The 16,388-nt window shown below is 43.0% G+C and overlaps 1 non-coding gene across 1 annotated transcript; it reads right to left on the bottom strand.

Annotated features, from left to right (window-relative positions):
- Positions 1-551: 551 nt before the first annotated feature.
- trnal-aag (transfer RNA leucine (anticodon AAG)) lies at positions 552-633 on the bottom strand. Its single transcript has one exon. It is a non-coding gene; the product is annotated as a tRNA-Leu (tRNA).
- Positions 634-16,388: the final 15,755 nt, after the last annotated feature.

Here is a 16,388-nt window from a genome sequence, read left to right as displayed (position 1 = left end):
ATGGCAGACAGCGGGCATCCCTGTCGGATGGACCTGCCCAGCGAGAACGCACCGCTGCACATGCCATTGACTTTAACGCAGCTGGTGGCCCCGCTGTACAAAGTCCTGATCCATTTAATGTACCGCTCTCCGAACCCCAGCCTTTCCAGGACTTGCCACAAAAAGGCGTGTTCAACACAGTCAAATGCTTTTTCAAAGTCGATGCTAATCAAAAAACCCCCGGTTGTGCACATGTGTCTGATCAGGCACCTGACGGCCAGGACAGAGTCCGAGATGTCTCTGCCCGGCACGCCGTACGCCTGACCAGGACCCACCACCCCCTCTATCACCTGTTTTATTTGCCAGTGTTTTCGCCAGAATTTTATAGTCAGTGTTCAGTAAGCTGATTGGTCTGTAGTTTTCCAGTTTATTTTCCTCCCCTTTCTTTTCACAGCTCCATCTGTGGCACAGGTAACGATATAAGGTAAGATAAGATTATCCTTTATTTGTGCCCCATAAGAGAAATCACAAGACATAATTGTAACACTTCCAAAGCTTAGAAAATAGCTTAGTGGCAGTGGTGGGATTTGAACCCACGCCTCCTTGGAGACTGGAGCCTTAATCCAGCGCCTTAGACCACTCGGACACACTACCCTACCTTTGCTCAATTTACTCATTTAGGATGCTGAAGATGGTTTCTCCTCTTGTGTCGGCAGAAAGATATTTAAGCCACATCCATCTGAGACACATAACACATGTAGGCCATTAAGATGATGTTGTTGTTTCATCCAGCTGGGATGGGAAAGGGATTTTCACACAGTGTGGCACACAACTGCTGCTCAGTGTCAAGCACCATCTCTTTAATCTTTTGTGCCACACTGTCATTACAAAGCAGGATGGCTCTCAACACTGAGTGGAGATGCCTTCCTTGATGGCAGGAAGAACCAGCCTCTCCTCCACTGTACACAGGGAGCCAGTCTTTGTATGAAGCCACCAACCCACTCTCTGGTGCTCCTTGAGGGCCTGGAAATAAGCCACATCTTTGGACACCTTCTCAGGGTGTAATTTGCTCAGGTGATCTTTTAAACGCAAGGGTTTCATCACACACAAATAAGGCACATTCAATTAAGTTTCAATAGTAAACATTTTTATACGCGATTTTGCTTGTATACATTTTGATTGGATGTGGAATTTTAAGACAAACTTCCTACATCATCCTCTAACTAAACACTACCTGCTGTCACAAAAACCGTCTCAAGTGCATGCAAACAACAACACAAATTACCTACCAAGTCCCACTGCATGAGGAATTCTTTTTTTTCCATCTAACACAGTTTGCAGGCACAGCACACATGGATATGGATACTGATGAGGCTATACAGAAAAGTCAATTCTTATTGCAACAGCACCTCTTTGTGCCTTGATTAATGAGTCCATGCACCATTAACCCTGGAAATTACAGCAGAGGTATCTACACGGAAGAGTATTGTCTATTGTATTGAATATTTGTACACAATGTTGACAATTAGGTGAAGAAGAACATAAACACACACAAGTAACCACATTTTGGCATGGGTCAACAGGTGATCATGAGTTGTGATTAAGAAGCTGGTAAGAGCAAAATAAGACAGGATACATATTGATTTCTGTTTCTTTGAATGCATATAGAACTAAATGGGCTGTGGGAATGTTGGGAAGTCATTCTGAATAATAAATCATAAAACTAAAGCAGTTTGATGATGTATTTATGAGTTGCACACATGCACGTATTCTGACTAATAACATAATAAGTATTTAGCCACAATGACACCATTTTTCATAAAAAACTGTCAAGACATAATCTTAAGACTTTCTGATGACACGTGTGTCCAACAGTTAAGTAAGAAAATCTAAGCTGTAACTTCATTCTGCATGTCTCAATAAACTCCGCAGGATCTTCAACAACCATGACATCAACAACAACCATGACATCCCGGTCCATTTCAAACCTATGACAACACTGAGACAGAGACTGGTTCACCCGAAGGATAAGATTCCCAGGGAGAAACACAGCAATGTGATATATGCAGTCCAGTGCAGTGAGGAATGCTCTGATCTGTACATTGGAGAAACTAAACAACCACTCCACAGAAGAATGGCTCAGCACAGGAGAGCCACTTCCTCAGGACAAGACTCAGCTGTTCACCTCCACCTCAAAGACAAAGGACACTCCTTTGAGGACAACAACGTTCACATTTTAGACAGGGAGAAAAGGTGGTATGAAAGAGGAGTCAAGGAAGCCATCTATGTTAAGCTGGAAAAACCTTCCCTTAATAGAGGTGGTGGCCTCAGACATCATCTTTCTACCACATACAATGCAGTGATTCCATCCATTCCCAGGAAGTTTGCACATACTCACAGTAAGAACAAAGGGCTGTCAACCAGTCCCCCTCCGGCAGTTTCATAGTCGTTAGCCAGTCGTTAGACACACCTGGCCCAGTCAGCCAGAACATCACAGGTAAGTATGGAAACATTTAGTGCTATTGTTTGTAAGTTTTTTAAAGTTTTACCCAGACCCACCCACATAGGTCTGTAACCACATATAAACCATGTTTCCCCACCAAACAGTTAGAACTGATGAAGCTGCTTGGATGAGCAGCGAAACGTCTTCTAGAAAACTCTACAAGTCCAGACGCCTTGCTTCAATCTTCTCTACTCAATAAAAGAGAAGCAAAACTCCCCATCTCACCATCATGGTTCAATTTAACCACGCAGCCTTACATTTTGCATTACAATACATTGCCTTGCATTACTCTGTTTAGTGAAGGTGAACCTGGTCTGGGCATTGCCTTTTACAGATAAAAAAATTGAGCTCTGTTACAGATCGAGAGGTTAAAGTGTAATAGGTTTCGACCTCACTCCCTTTTCATATACCCCAACAAGCATTGACCATACAACTTATGCATCTTTTATACAGGCTAAATGATACCATTCAAACTAAATAGAAATAAATATTAGCAGTTTTCAGAAGCTTTCATGAACCATCATTCATCTTTTATAAAGGAGTCACTAAGGTGGAAAGAGCAGCAAGACAGGGAGAAAGAAAAAGAAGAGGTCATTTGGGTTCATTATTAATTCAGCTTTTAAAACCAGAGTAGAAAATACCTTTAGCACTACTACTTTTTTTTTTTTTTACTGAAAGTGATCTGCTGCTACCAATACTGATTGTCAGCTGTGGAGCGAACCATTGCTGTTCATATATTTACATTACCAGGATGTGGCAGAATTCAAACAAGCCTGGCTTCATGATTGCTTCAAGAAATCCCTGAAAACCAGAGACTGTAAGTAAAAATGGACCCACCTTCCCATCGGTTTTCAAAGGAGGAGTTTTGAAACTCAATGTGGAAGACATGGGTGTCACCATCCTGGCAGCATCTTGGTCCTGGTTAATGAAAGCCTGCAGAAAGACAGAAGAAGCAAAAGAATATTGTAATTTTTTGTTGAGATATACACCAGATCTTATACAAGAAAATATGTAACACTTTCAGCTTAACTGTTGCATTACATTTTCTTTCCTGTCACACAAGCCTGTTTTGGTGTACTAATGTGGTGTACTAAAACATTGTGTAGATTAGCAATGTTGCCTCTAGATGCTGCCATGTTCTTTATAAGCATAATTTACATACACTGGTCAAAATAATAATGGAAACACTTAAAGAACACAATGTAACTTCAAGTCAATCACACTTGCTGTGAAAACAGCCTGTCCAGTGTTAGGGATGAAATCCCCTTGTTTCTTCTGATCACCTCCCTGAGTTGGTTTATGAGGAAGGAGCGGATAAATTCTGGTCTCAAGATTACAATTTATTGACAATGAGGCAGATTCTGAGTCACAGAGCTCTGGGTTGTTGCACACAAAGAACCAAACAAGAACAACACAAGAACAGAACAACCAACACAACGAATAACCATGCAGCAACAACGAACAACGCAACAACAACTGGACATGGAATTCACACATTGATATACCACATGGGCGTTCCTGCACAGTGTGTTTCAGACACAGTGGTCAGCAGCACCGAGGCCCCAAAAGGGACAGTCCTCTCTCCCTTCCTCTTCACGCTCTACACCTCTGATTTCAGCTACTAGACAGTCATGCCGCCTTCAGGAGTTTTCTGATGACTCTGTCATATATCAGCAAAAGTGAAGAGTCTGAGTACAGGACTGTGGTGGACAGCTTTGTCACACGGTGTGAACAGAACCATCTGCTGCTCAATGTAGCAAAGACAAGGGAGCTGGTTGTGGACCTGATGAGGACCAGTTTTTGTCGGTGGGCAGAGTTTGGATATTGTGGAGGATCATAAATACCTGGGAGTGGTTTTGGACAATAAACTTGACTGGACTAAAAACACTGAAGCCCTCTACAAGAAGGGCCAGAGCTCTATTTTCTGAGGAGGCTCTGGTCCTTTAACATCTGTCGGAATATGCTGAGAATTTTTTATGAGTCTGTGGTTGCCAGTGCCATTTTGTTTGCTGTCGTGTGCTGGGGCAGAAGACTGAAAGCAGCGGACACAAACAGACTCAATAAACTGATCAGAAGGGCTGGTGGTGTTGTGGGGGTGGAGCTGGACTCCCTGACAGCAGTGTCAGACAGAAGGATGCTGTCTAAGCTGCAGGGGATCCTGGAGAACAGCTTCCATCCTCTCCACAATGTGCTGCTGAGGTGCAGGAGGACTTTCAGTGCCAGACTGATCCCTCCTAAAAGCACCACTGAGTGCCACAGGAGGTCATTCCTTCCTGTGGCCATCAAACTGTACAACTCTGAGATCTCTGAGAACACCCTACTGGATGTTATTATAGTAGGAACGAAGTCCATATAGACTCTTCCTTGTCGTGAATGATTTGAAGGAGGTGAAGACAGTTTTTTCTGTTTTGACAGAACTAGTGAATTGCTATGTTAAAAATTATAAAAAGACCTACAAAAAATGAATAAAACACTTTTATGATGTTATTTAAGGTTACCAGATCCATTGGTTAATGGTTATTTAGATCTTATACTATATTATAGGTTTTAACTGTGATAATAAGCTGCTGCTGCTGCTGCCTCAACAGAAACCAGTGAGGAAACAGGCCCAGTGAGTGAGCATGGTCAGAGTGACCCCCTGCCAGCCATTTAACCATCTGCTTTGGGACTGAACCATCTCAGCCAGTCGCCATGCTGCCTCTGCCCTTTCTCCTTCTCATCTCACTTGGATCTGGCAGCCTTTGCTGAAGGCCTCTTTGGTGTGGAATGTGATTTTCTTTTAAAATCTTTTCTTTTAGTTTGCGTTACATTATATGGGGCATTGATAGGGAGTTTCTAGCTCTAAATGCTAGAAAATTACATGAAAGTTCATAAGTAGAAAATTGAATTGGTCACTGTGGTTTGAAATATGACGGACATGTAGTGTTTCAGAGTTCAATAACATTTAAAGACTCTTCCATTCATTATATCATCATTATCATTATACAAAAATCTGAATAACTTGACAAGAATGTATGTTGAATGCTTTCTGTAGCTCTTTCTGTACTTCTTGTTGCTATGCAACTGCCCCTGTCTGGACAAGCCCTCCCAGGGGGAGCCATTGATGCTGAGAACAACTATTGAGCACCATAATGGAAAAGAGAAGTGCTACAAAAGCAAAACTAAAGTGGCCATCCATATGGAAAATGAGGTGTTTGGCTCAGAAACATTCAAGGTCCAAAGCGATGAAATCGAGTCCCTGCAAAAAAACTGTTGGCCACTAAATCAACATAGCAAGCAGTTGTAGAATCAGTTCAAAATCAAGACCTAGCAACAACTAGGGGAGCTGAACCTGAACAAGCCAGTGAAAAAAGGCCATGGGTCAGCAGAATGACATTCTGGAAAAATAGGTAAAGGTGCTAAACAGGACTCTGCTGGACTATAGTACACTGCAACATGTCAACCCGACTTTAAATCAAAGGAAATAAAAGTTGGAAAACACACAGTGAGGTAAAAGAAAATTCAAACTGTACATGACACAATGAAAGTCGAGTCTATACAGCAAAGAAAGGTGGACCTGGAAACACAACTTGCAGACTCCAGCAGAAGGAGGCCAGGAAGCATAACATTGAGGTTCTTCAGCAAAACGTCCATGTGCTAACAGCTCTTGAGGAACAGCTCAAACAATGTGAACAAAGCTATGATGGATGGAATATGTACACATTTAAACTGGAACACACACAGCAAGCATTAAAAGTGTTGGTGTGAAAATTGGGGATCCAAGCTGTCAGTGGGAAGGTGCCACCTGCTAGTTAGAGCCCAGTCTATTGGCAGGTAGCCTATATGTGACGTACACATAAACAGCCACAGTATGAATGAGCTGAAAGATACTCTGAAGATGCGCTACAAAATGAGTGAGCTGTCCTACATACTGGGCAACTCTGCTGATCAAGACAAGACAAAGAAACCTGTGTTTCTTCATCAGAAGCATTACATTGAAATCATTCTGCAGAAATATGGCATGGATAAAGCCAATCCAGTTACAACCCAAGCTGACATAAACATGTTTGTTAAAAAGGAATGATGGTGTCAGTAAGACAGTGAATGAAAGTCTCTATTAGTCCATTGTAGGTAGTCTGCTGTACGCTGCAATGGCCACATTAGTTTAGTATTGAAAATAAGTTAACAAAACTGTAAGCAAGATTAAAAAAAGGAAAGGGATATTGCTAGTTTGAGTTAATTGGACGTATTATCCCGAAAGTGTTTCTCACCAGCGGATAGAGAGCGCATGTGCACTCACTGTTGCTCATGCCATCCTACTTGGATAGACTGAACTCTATTGTCTATGCTACGCTAACATTATATACAATGTTAACTTCTCACAAGTCGCTGCGATGGATAAGTTGCAATTTTATGGTCAAACAACTACAAGTGTCATCGACATCCTTTGTGGAGTTCTTTGTGGAGTCTTCCACCACCAGTCAATATTACATAATCCCCCAGATATCATGCATAGGGTGAAAGCCTGTGTGCCACAGCCTTATAGATATATGTAAAGCAGTGTTAATAGATCGCATAGGGAACAGGGCGGCTCGCATTCATCAAACAGTTTTTCCTAATTAAGCATTCAAGGCAGGCCAACGGAGGCTGAGCAATGGATCAAACCTCAGAGCCATGCAGGGATCTTTAACCTAGATTGTTGAACTGCTTGCTTGACTGGGAAGGAACATCTCTCGCTCTCTCTCTCTCTCTCTCTCTCTCTCTCTTTCACACACACACACACACACACACACACACACAAACAGAGGAAGGCACACAGACACACAGGAATCAGGAATAAATATCAGTGTTGGAGGAAGATGAAACATCTGTCATCTCATTATTACAGAACTACAGAGCTAATGAGAAATGTTGTGCACGTGCCATCTTGTTCTCTCAGACAGACTGGCAGCCTCAGAAGCTGACTCACATGTGCTATTCCCTCAACAAGCCACTTGAGGCACAATTGCACCATAAATATAAAGCCAGAGACTGTGAAACCAGAAAGAGCTGACTGACTATGAGCTGAATAAAAAGGAGTCAGATCGGCTGTGTATTGTATGAAAAGAACACTGTAAAAAAACACTGTACTACTAAGGTTATTTACAGTCTGATATCTTGCAAACACAGAGCCATTTACACAGGAACAAACAAAGCAGCTGGTTTAAATACACAATTCAAAGATTATGCTCTCTCTGCGTTTGTCATAAAGACACACTGACCAACACTCAATAACACACATACACAAACACACACAGGGGAGTCACTGGTGTCAGGTGAACAGAGGTGATTTGTTGTTGTCCTGCAGGCTTTCACTAAGAAACTTCTCCACTTCTGATTTTCACTCTCGCTGTGGTTCTTTACCAGCAGCTGTTTTCAATCTATTTATTCTGCTTTAACACATCTAGTTTTTTTCAGAACTGCAAACTTTTTTCCTTTTAACTTCCATTGCACCTTGCCACTGATTTTTTTTTCTTTCATCTTATTCAATTTCTTCCTCTATTTTCTTGGGAAGCTGTTATTTTTAGAATAATCCTCTTTATTGTGTTTTCCTGCTGGCTGCTATTATGATGATTGCTTTTTGGATTTAGCTGACAATGGCAACCATTCAATACACAAAAACAGACAATATTTCAAGACATTCTTTAAACATAATAAAACTTTGTATAGACTCAGCCCATTCATACTGGCTCAGAGTGTGCTCAGATCACTCAAATACCGTATTTCTGGACTATAGGTCGCACCAGCGGGCCAGCGTAAATCACTACGTTTTTAGCGTAACGTTGCCTCTTGAATTCCTCTTAACTTAAGGCTGTTCCATACTCCACGAGAACAGAGAACTCGCTTCACGGGTGGTAAGAGTAAAAAAAAAAGTTCTTTTCGGCACGGAGGTACCATACTCCGCGAGACGTGTGTGTGCAGAACTCATCATACGGCCCTCCTACGCAGCGCACGTCACACACAAAAGGTTGACAATGCAATTGGGAGGGATAGAATAGATAGACAATCAGTGTAGCTGACTGTAGCAGACCTCTGGTCTGTGTGAATTTAATTGTGTGAACGTGTGGATGACTGTCTGCAATAATACATCCTGTCTCCCGGTGTTTAATGTGTGCGAGCCAGTGCAACGCCGTGATCAATACTGGGATTAATTTTTATCGCCACCCCTTGGCTTCTCCACATTCATCACGCCCACAATAAATTCTGACCAATCACAGCATGGTTGACGCACAGCCTTGGCAGGGGGAAGGGAGTTCTCTGTTCTTGTTGAGTATCTACTAGCACAGAGATTCCTATAAATATCCTGTAAATAAGTAAAAGGCAGTGCATTCATATAGCTGTCTGGAATTAACAACCTATTGACCAATCAGAAAATAGAATTCCATCTTGACAGGTGAGGTCTGAGGCTCAGCTACAAGCACACGTTCCATGAACATGCGCGTCACCTATGCTTGGAATGCAAAGTGTGGACAAGCTGGAGGAAGAGAACCATCAGGAGAGGGACAGAACAGCTACCATTATATTTGTAATGGGACGTCAGGACACAAGGCTAACTAACTGTATATTTTAATATATAAGTCACACCTGAGTATAAGTCGCATACCCAGCCAAAGGATGAAAAAAAGTGTGACTTACAGTTCGGAAAATATGGTAGTCAAAACACCAGGCCTCACTGTGGCATTTACAGACAAACAGAGATTTTAAAAATGGAGTTTAAGGGAGGCCAACCAACATCTGTGGAACATACTGTAGCATATTTTAGTTTATTAAAGAAAGAGCAGGCATGATAAATCACTATATGCTTTGCTCTGTGCCATACAAGCCAGAAATGTGACCACAGCTGCTAGGCAAATTGCCACATGTCAACCACACTACAGCTGGACTGAACAAGAATTCAAAATAGCAGACAATAAATTTCATTTCTAAACATAAAAACTGTTACATTAATAATGTATTTTGAAAGCCAAAATGGAAATGTCTCAGTTTTTAATTAAAACATGTAAAGATGCTAGCTACAATCACTTATTATAGCATTAGCTTTAACTAATCACAGTAACCAAAACACAAAGGGTTTAAAAAATGTAAAAAAAAAAAAAAAAAAAACATGCAAAAGAAAAACTTGAATATACCAGATCTATTCTGTTTGCAAAAAAAATGGCATACCAATGGACAACAAAAGAATTTTCTGTGTCTGTGTGCTCTTTATTCTCACTCCGCAGGACTCCATTGTAAATCTAAGCGGACTACACCTGCTGTTCTCCGTGAAGGAGCAGACAAAGCTTTTAAAGCCCGCAGGGAGTAACAGCTTGATGCTTAAGACAGATTTTAAACATCACTTTAGGTAACCGCAGGTTTTTGTATCAGTGACACACAACAGTCGGTTTCAGCGATGCTTTGCACAACAATACTAGACAATTTATGTGTACCATATGTGGTTTTTAAAAGCTGCCAGATTTACTAGCCATCTGCTATCGCTCAACATATACACTAAATTATTACTATCAAAACTGCAGCCATCTTCTAATGGAGGCACATGGTTGATTATGAAACCAACCAAGTGACAACAGAAGCCAAAACACAACATTAGAGAAATTTGCCTTAGGCTGATGTGGAGCTGACACTAGCAGTTCTTGTGGAGCACAAAACCTCATTATTGACAGCCTGATCCTCGATATCTCTGGAGAGCAGGTATGTAGATGTGTCTTTGGGACAGCAGGAGCTGAGGTAAGTCAATTACAATTCAAAGTTAATAAGGGCAGAAAAAGTCACTAAAAAGATGCCTCAGGAATCTTCCACATACATGTCCGTGCATGCGTAGCTTAGCATAAAAAACACAAGCTAGGCTCCAAGTTAAAAAATACACTAAGTTATATACTCACAGGTAGGTAAGAACTTGTCATGTGGTGGAATCCCGATTAAACTGTAGCATTTTTGATATGTTCTTCATGGCTAATTGCTGGACTATCTTAGCTCCTTAAACAAGTAGAAGAGAGTAAAGACGAATAAAGCATAGGTAGGAGAAAGAGGCTACAACAGCTGAGATTCAAAAAGTGTGGAGAATGTTGCAGAGCTGCTTGGTACCAGGCACCCAGCCAACATTAATACGTGGGCCCCACATGGGTTAGGAGTGGTCCATTATGGGTCCCAAGAGGGTTTGTCCACAGGTTTCATATGAGCTCTGAGGCTAGCTAGTTTCCAGATCCCACTCAGACAAAGCCATGATGATGTGTGTGATGCAACTGCAGACACACACATCATAAAATACAGTAATACAGTACAGTAAATCTGATATACAAACAGAAACAGTGATATAATTGCAACATACACACACAGTCTGGCAGGCACACATAAATGATTATTGTTCTGTTGAGGGACTTATTCCTCCACCTGGACTCACTACCAGTTAACAGTTACTGCGCACGCGCACACACACACACACACACACACACACACACACAGTCTGGTCTGAGTGCTGAATCAGTCCATCTGCTGGTGTATAAGCTGGCAAATGAAACCAACCTTGAAACACAGCGAGTTGCCAGCCTTCTGTCTGTGTGTGTGCATGTGTGTGTGTGTGTGCCTACAAAGACTCTGTCATCTGACATTATCTGAGAATTTGCATACAACATTCAAATTTGACCAAATTTTGATTAATAATAAGAATTTATAAAAATACAAAAACCAACACACAGCACAGCACTGTAGAACCTAAGCTCAGTCCAATGCTCAGAATATCCCAAAAAGTGTCAGAGAGAATATAGTTTTGGCAATCTCAGGACTTGTTAGTCTTGCTAAACAATTATAAGAAAGATCCTTTCCTATCATGCAATATTTTTTCTGCAGTACAAATGAGACCCTCTGTTGAGTCACCTTTAGCAGCTGAGGGGCCATTTTATCCTCCAGCAGCTCTATCCATCTTCTCTGACTCCCCAACATGCAGCAAACTCTCCAGTTTAACCCCTGCTATTTGTTTTTCCTCCTCACAAATGTGATTCACTGCTCCTTTGACTCCTGCTCTCCCTTTGCTTCACACTTCCTCCTCTGCCAAAGGTTTGCTGTCCACAGGGAACTAGCCTTTCTTTTTCTGTGGCACCTTCACTGTTTCATTATATTCAAAAGAAAGGACATGGATGTTTGCCTACAGAACAGGCAGTTTTGCATTATTTTGGTATTCAGATGGCCCAGCTATTGAATTGCGTGTGTTTAAAGTTTGAAGGTATTGGTTTAAAATGGGTTTTCAGTAGTTTTAAAGCAACACGAGTAGCCATTAGGATGCTACACACATGACTGGATATACCAGGACCCCACATTAGACTGGGAGTACATGCTGGTCGGCATGGGGTCTACATATTTTTCAGGTCTTGCTAGATTCCTCAGAGCATGGTTAAGGCTTGTGCTTTATGTCAGCCATTTCTTAAAGGGTAGTCACATTATAAAGGAAAACCTTTAGGGCTCCAGTATCTGGCCTGTAGACCCGCAATTTAGTGTTAGGGGATTTCCTCACTTGAACTGACTTCATTTTTTCATGGCAGAACACGGTGCCACCAGAAACACTAGTGCCAAAGTGCTCCTTTCATCCATGTTCCGTTAGCTCTAGTCTTGCTTTTGGGTCCTTGGCTATAAGCAAGTGGCAGAACCAGAAAAGCCCCTTGTTGGATGTGGCCTCTGGTCCCGCTAATTGTGGGGAGAGAGAGCATCAATTCCAGCACTTCCACTGGTGTAGAGTTCTACCCTGAAGTCATCAAATGTCTTAGCTGATGTAGTTGATCTGGCCCCAGCCAAACATGCACCAAATACTTCTCAGCCAATGCTGCATCTTGCTCCGTCAAGGTGTCCACCTCTCCAGCACAGCCATAGGAGCATGTTTAGTCCCCAGCTTACTCATACAGTCATCTCCAGTCAGGATATTTGCTTTAATCACTGTCTTTGACAGTGATGCTCCAAGACGAGAGACTGCTTAATAGAGCGAAAGCATTCGCCGCCTCTCACCAGTGCCATATTGCTGCCAGATCTCCTTTAAACCAGGTTAAGGGGCATAGGATCTCTTCGCCACCAGCTTACAGTAGCATTGCCACTGGCTTGACTGTACACCATATGCCGAGCTAACAGTAGGGTGTGTGTCTGTTCATGCCAATGATGTTGTTCCTGTTGTTTTGCTCACCATTGCTCATGACATGGCTATGCTACGCTAAGTTAAGGCTAGTGATGCCAGATAAATAGAGACAGATAAATATTAACGCTGTGGCGCTACATACCCATATCTTTTACATGAATGTAATACGACCTTCTCTCGCTCATTTGGTCACATATTGCCTCATTTCGATTCACCTTCTCTCTCCCTCCTGTTACTCTCATTGAACACCATCCTTTCTTTCTCCCTCTCTCCTCTTCCAGACTCCTGTTGTGTTGCAGTAAGTGATTAGCATAATTCCCCTTCATGTACACCGAAGGTGTTTCTACGTCAGGGACTCTGCTCCTTGTAATGACAGACATGCTACCACCACAGTGTTACAGCACAGCGTGGAGCTGCAGGTGAGCTGACAAATAAATGTGACACACAATGTCATTGCTGTGCTGCTGGGCATACCTGCAGCTACAGTATATACACTGTAAACTATGAAATAGGTAACAGTGTTTTTGTACTGAAAGCTGAATATGACTATAAAAGCTGCTGAATTACACCTCCACGAAAACAGCCTCTGCTCTCATTAGACCGACCTGTCACCATTACTGAGGCCCAACAGTTAGCTCTATATTTAGTAGGGAATCGCCCAATCAGCGTTTCTAGTTTAGTAAGTGATTTACTGTCAGCTGTCATCTAAATGAAGCCAGCCACAACTCAGCTGCTGCTCACAATTACAACACCAGAGGTGCTGTTTAAGTCTGGCTGCTGTCAGGAAATGCCATCCAATAATGAGAAGATATGATTTCCATTTGTGAGAGAATGTCTTATATAAATAAAAATGTATGTGAGCTTACAGCGGTGGTAATAAATTTACTGCACCTACAGCACAGGCAAAAAAAAGTCAAAAAGACCATGATACTACACTGCAGAACAAAACTCAAGGCATCACCCCGTTTAAAGAGTTGCAAGTTGCAGAACCTTTTACTTTAATGACTTCACTATTGAACTGTCAAAAAATAAAAAATAAAGACCTGCAGAGGTCAAGTAAACTAGACTCAACCCTCTGTTGGTTTGAGGTTACATTAAAGCAACCTGTTGTGATGAATTAAATCAAGATATTGTTTCACCTGTTTTGATGATGCTGGTGGAGTCTGCTGTCCATCCATCCATCTTCTACCGCTTATCCGGGGCCGGGTCGCGGGGGCAGCAGTCTAAGCAGGGACACCCAAACTTCCCTCTCACCAGACACTTCTTCCAGCTCCTCTGGGGGAATCCCGAGGCGTTCCCAGGCCAGCCGAGAGACATAGTCTCTCCACCGCGTCCTGGGTCTTCCCCGGGGCCTCCTCCCAGTGGGACATGCCCGGAACACCTCCCCAGGGAGGCGTCCAGGAGGCATCCGAACCAGATGCCCGAGCCACCTCAGCTGGCTCCTCTCGATGTGGAGGAGCAGCGGCTCTACTCCGAGCTCCTCTCGGGTGACTGAGCTTCTCACCCTATCTCTAAGGGAGCGCCCAGCCACCCTTCGAAGGAAACTCATTTCGGCCGCCTGTATTCGCGATCTCATTCTTTCGGTCACTACCCAAAGCTCATGACCATAGGTGAGGGTAGGAAAGTAGATTGACCGGTAAATCGAGAGCTTCGCCTTCCGGCTCAGCTCCTTCTTCACCACAACAGACCGGTACAGCGACCGCATTACTGCGGAAGCTGCACCGATCCGTCTGTCAATCTCCCGCTCCATTTTCCCCTCACTCGTGAACGAGACCCCGAGATACACAAACTCCTCCACTTGGGGCAGGAACTCTCCTCCGACCCAGAGAGGACAGACTACCTTTTTCCGGTCGAGAACCATGGCCTCAGACTTGGAGGTGCTGATTCTCATCCCAGCCGCTTCACACTCGGCTGCAAACCGTCCCAGTGCACACTGGAGGTCCCGGCTCGATGAAGCCAACAGGACAACATCATCTGCAAAAAGCAGAGATGAAATCCTATGGTTCCCGAACCAGATCCCCTCCGGTCCCTCGCTGCGCCTAGAAATTCTGTCCATAAAAATTATGAACAGAACCGGTGACAAAGGGCAGCCCTGCCGGAGTCCAACATGCACTGGGAACAGGTCTGACTTACTGCCGGCAATACGAACCAAACTCCTGCTCCGGCCATACAGGGACCTAACGGCCCTCAGCAGAGGGCCACGGACCCCATACTCCCAGAGCACCTCCCACAAGATGCCGCGAGGGACACGGTCGAACGCCTTCTCCAAGTCCACAAAACACATGTGGACTGGTTGGGCGAACTCCCATGAACCCTCCAGCACCCTGCGGAGGGTATAGAGCTGGTCCAGTGTTCCGCGGCCAGGACGAAAACCACATTGCTCCTCCTTAATCCGAGGTTCGACTATAGGCCTAATTCTCCTCTCCTGTACCCTGGCGTAGACCTTCCCAGGGAGGCTGAGGAGTGTGATCCCCCTGTAGTTGGAGCACACCCTCCGGTCCCCCTTTTTAAAAAGAGGGACCACCACCCCGGTCTGCCAGTCCAGCGGCACTCTGCACTCGGCACTCGGCAGTCTGCTGTCAAATGTTCTAAATCCCCTCTTGATGTGGAAATCTGGTGACTGTGGAAGAGATAATACAAGTCACATCGTTGTAATGTTCTGCTGAATCTTTCTACATGTATTTATTATTTTTAAAGCCATATAGCACAGATCTAAGAGGTCTAACACCTTAAAGAGACCTGTCACACATGTTTCTTATGCTTTTTAACAGGAGACTTCTAACTGGTTCTGCTTCTTCAGTTCCATAATCAGCTGTCTTGTAATCAAATTATCTGGAACAGTGGTCTGTGCACTGTACACTTCATTCATACTTTCTGCATGGTAGCTTGGTCCTCTCATAAAGTCAATAGGAGAACTTGGTAGGATTTACTCCTACATTTTTTGGCAGCTGAAATGAGCACATCATGTTATATTTGGAGCTGATAAGAGATGATCAATCATCACATTTATCTGCCAACACTGACAATATCTGAAATGCATTTCCACATCTGTGTCTCTGCTTCAACTTCTGTTTAATCTGCACTGAAGGACGTTCAGTGAAGGTAAGTGTTGAGTAACCTTTACTGGCTCCATCTTCAACATGATATGCGTAGTTTCAGGCGTCACTGTCAAAACAAAGTCAACACACAATTTTATTTCTTCTACTCCCGATAATAATGCGCAGTGCTAATAACAATCGCCACTTCTAAATACAAGCGGCTATGCTATTTGACAGTCTGCCATGTTATATGATGCCAGACTGCAGGTAAGCAAAAATACACTGAAACAGCAGCCAAAGGAAAGCAAACATAAACTCCACTTTACACAGCCGTAACTATGTTGTATGTAAATGCTGTCTTACCTTCGCTGTTTTGTTGCTATTAACGGTTCTCAAGTCCAAAACTGGGTGTTTTGATAGAAGATAAAGTCAAAGAAGCTGTATATAAAAATGACGGTACATGATGTGAAGTTAACATGTGAATAAAAGGCCAAATCAGACAATTAAAAACAAAATATATACCTCAACCAATGGGGAAGTAGCTCAATAGTAGAGCGCTCACTTAACATGTGAGAGGTAGTGGGATTAATGGCCGCATTCTCCAGGGGCCTGTTTGCTCCTAAATTTCCCACAAAGGATCAATAAAGTATCTGTCTACTAAATCTCCTCTAAAACATCTCTATTGAAAAACACTTTATTGATCTTTATTTTCTCTGCAGTCAAATCCAGCCTGTTA

The sequence above is a fragment of the Parambassis ranga genome, chromosome 10 (genome assembly GCF_900634625.1).
Source record: "Parambassis ranga chromosome 10, fParRan2.1, whole genome shotgun sequence".
NCBI classification, from domain to species: Eukaryota; Metazoa; Chordata; class Actinopteri; family Ambassidae; genus Parambassis; species Parambassis ranga.
This window is presented reverse-complemented; position numbering and strand designations above follow the sequence as displayed.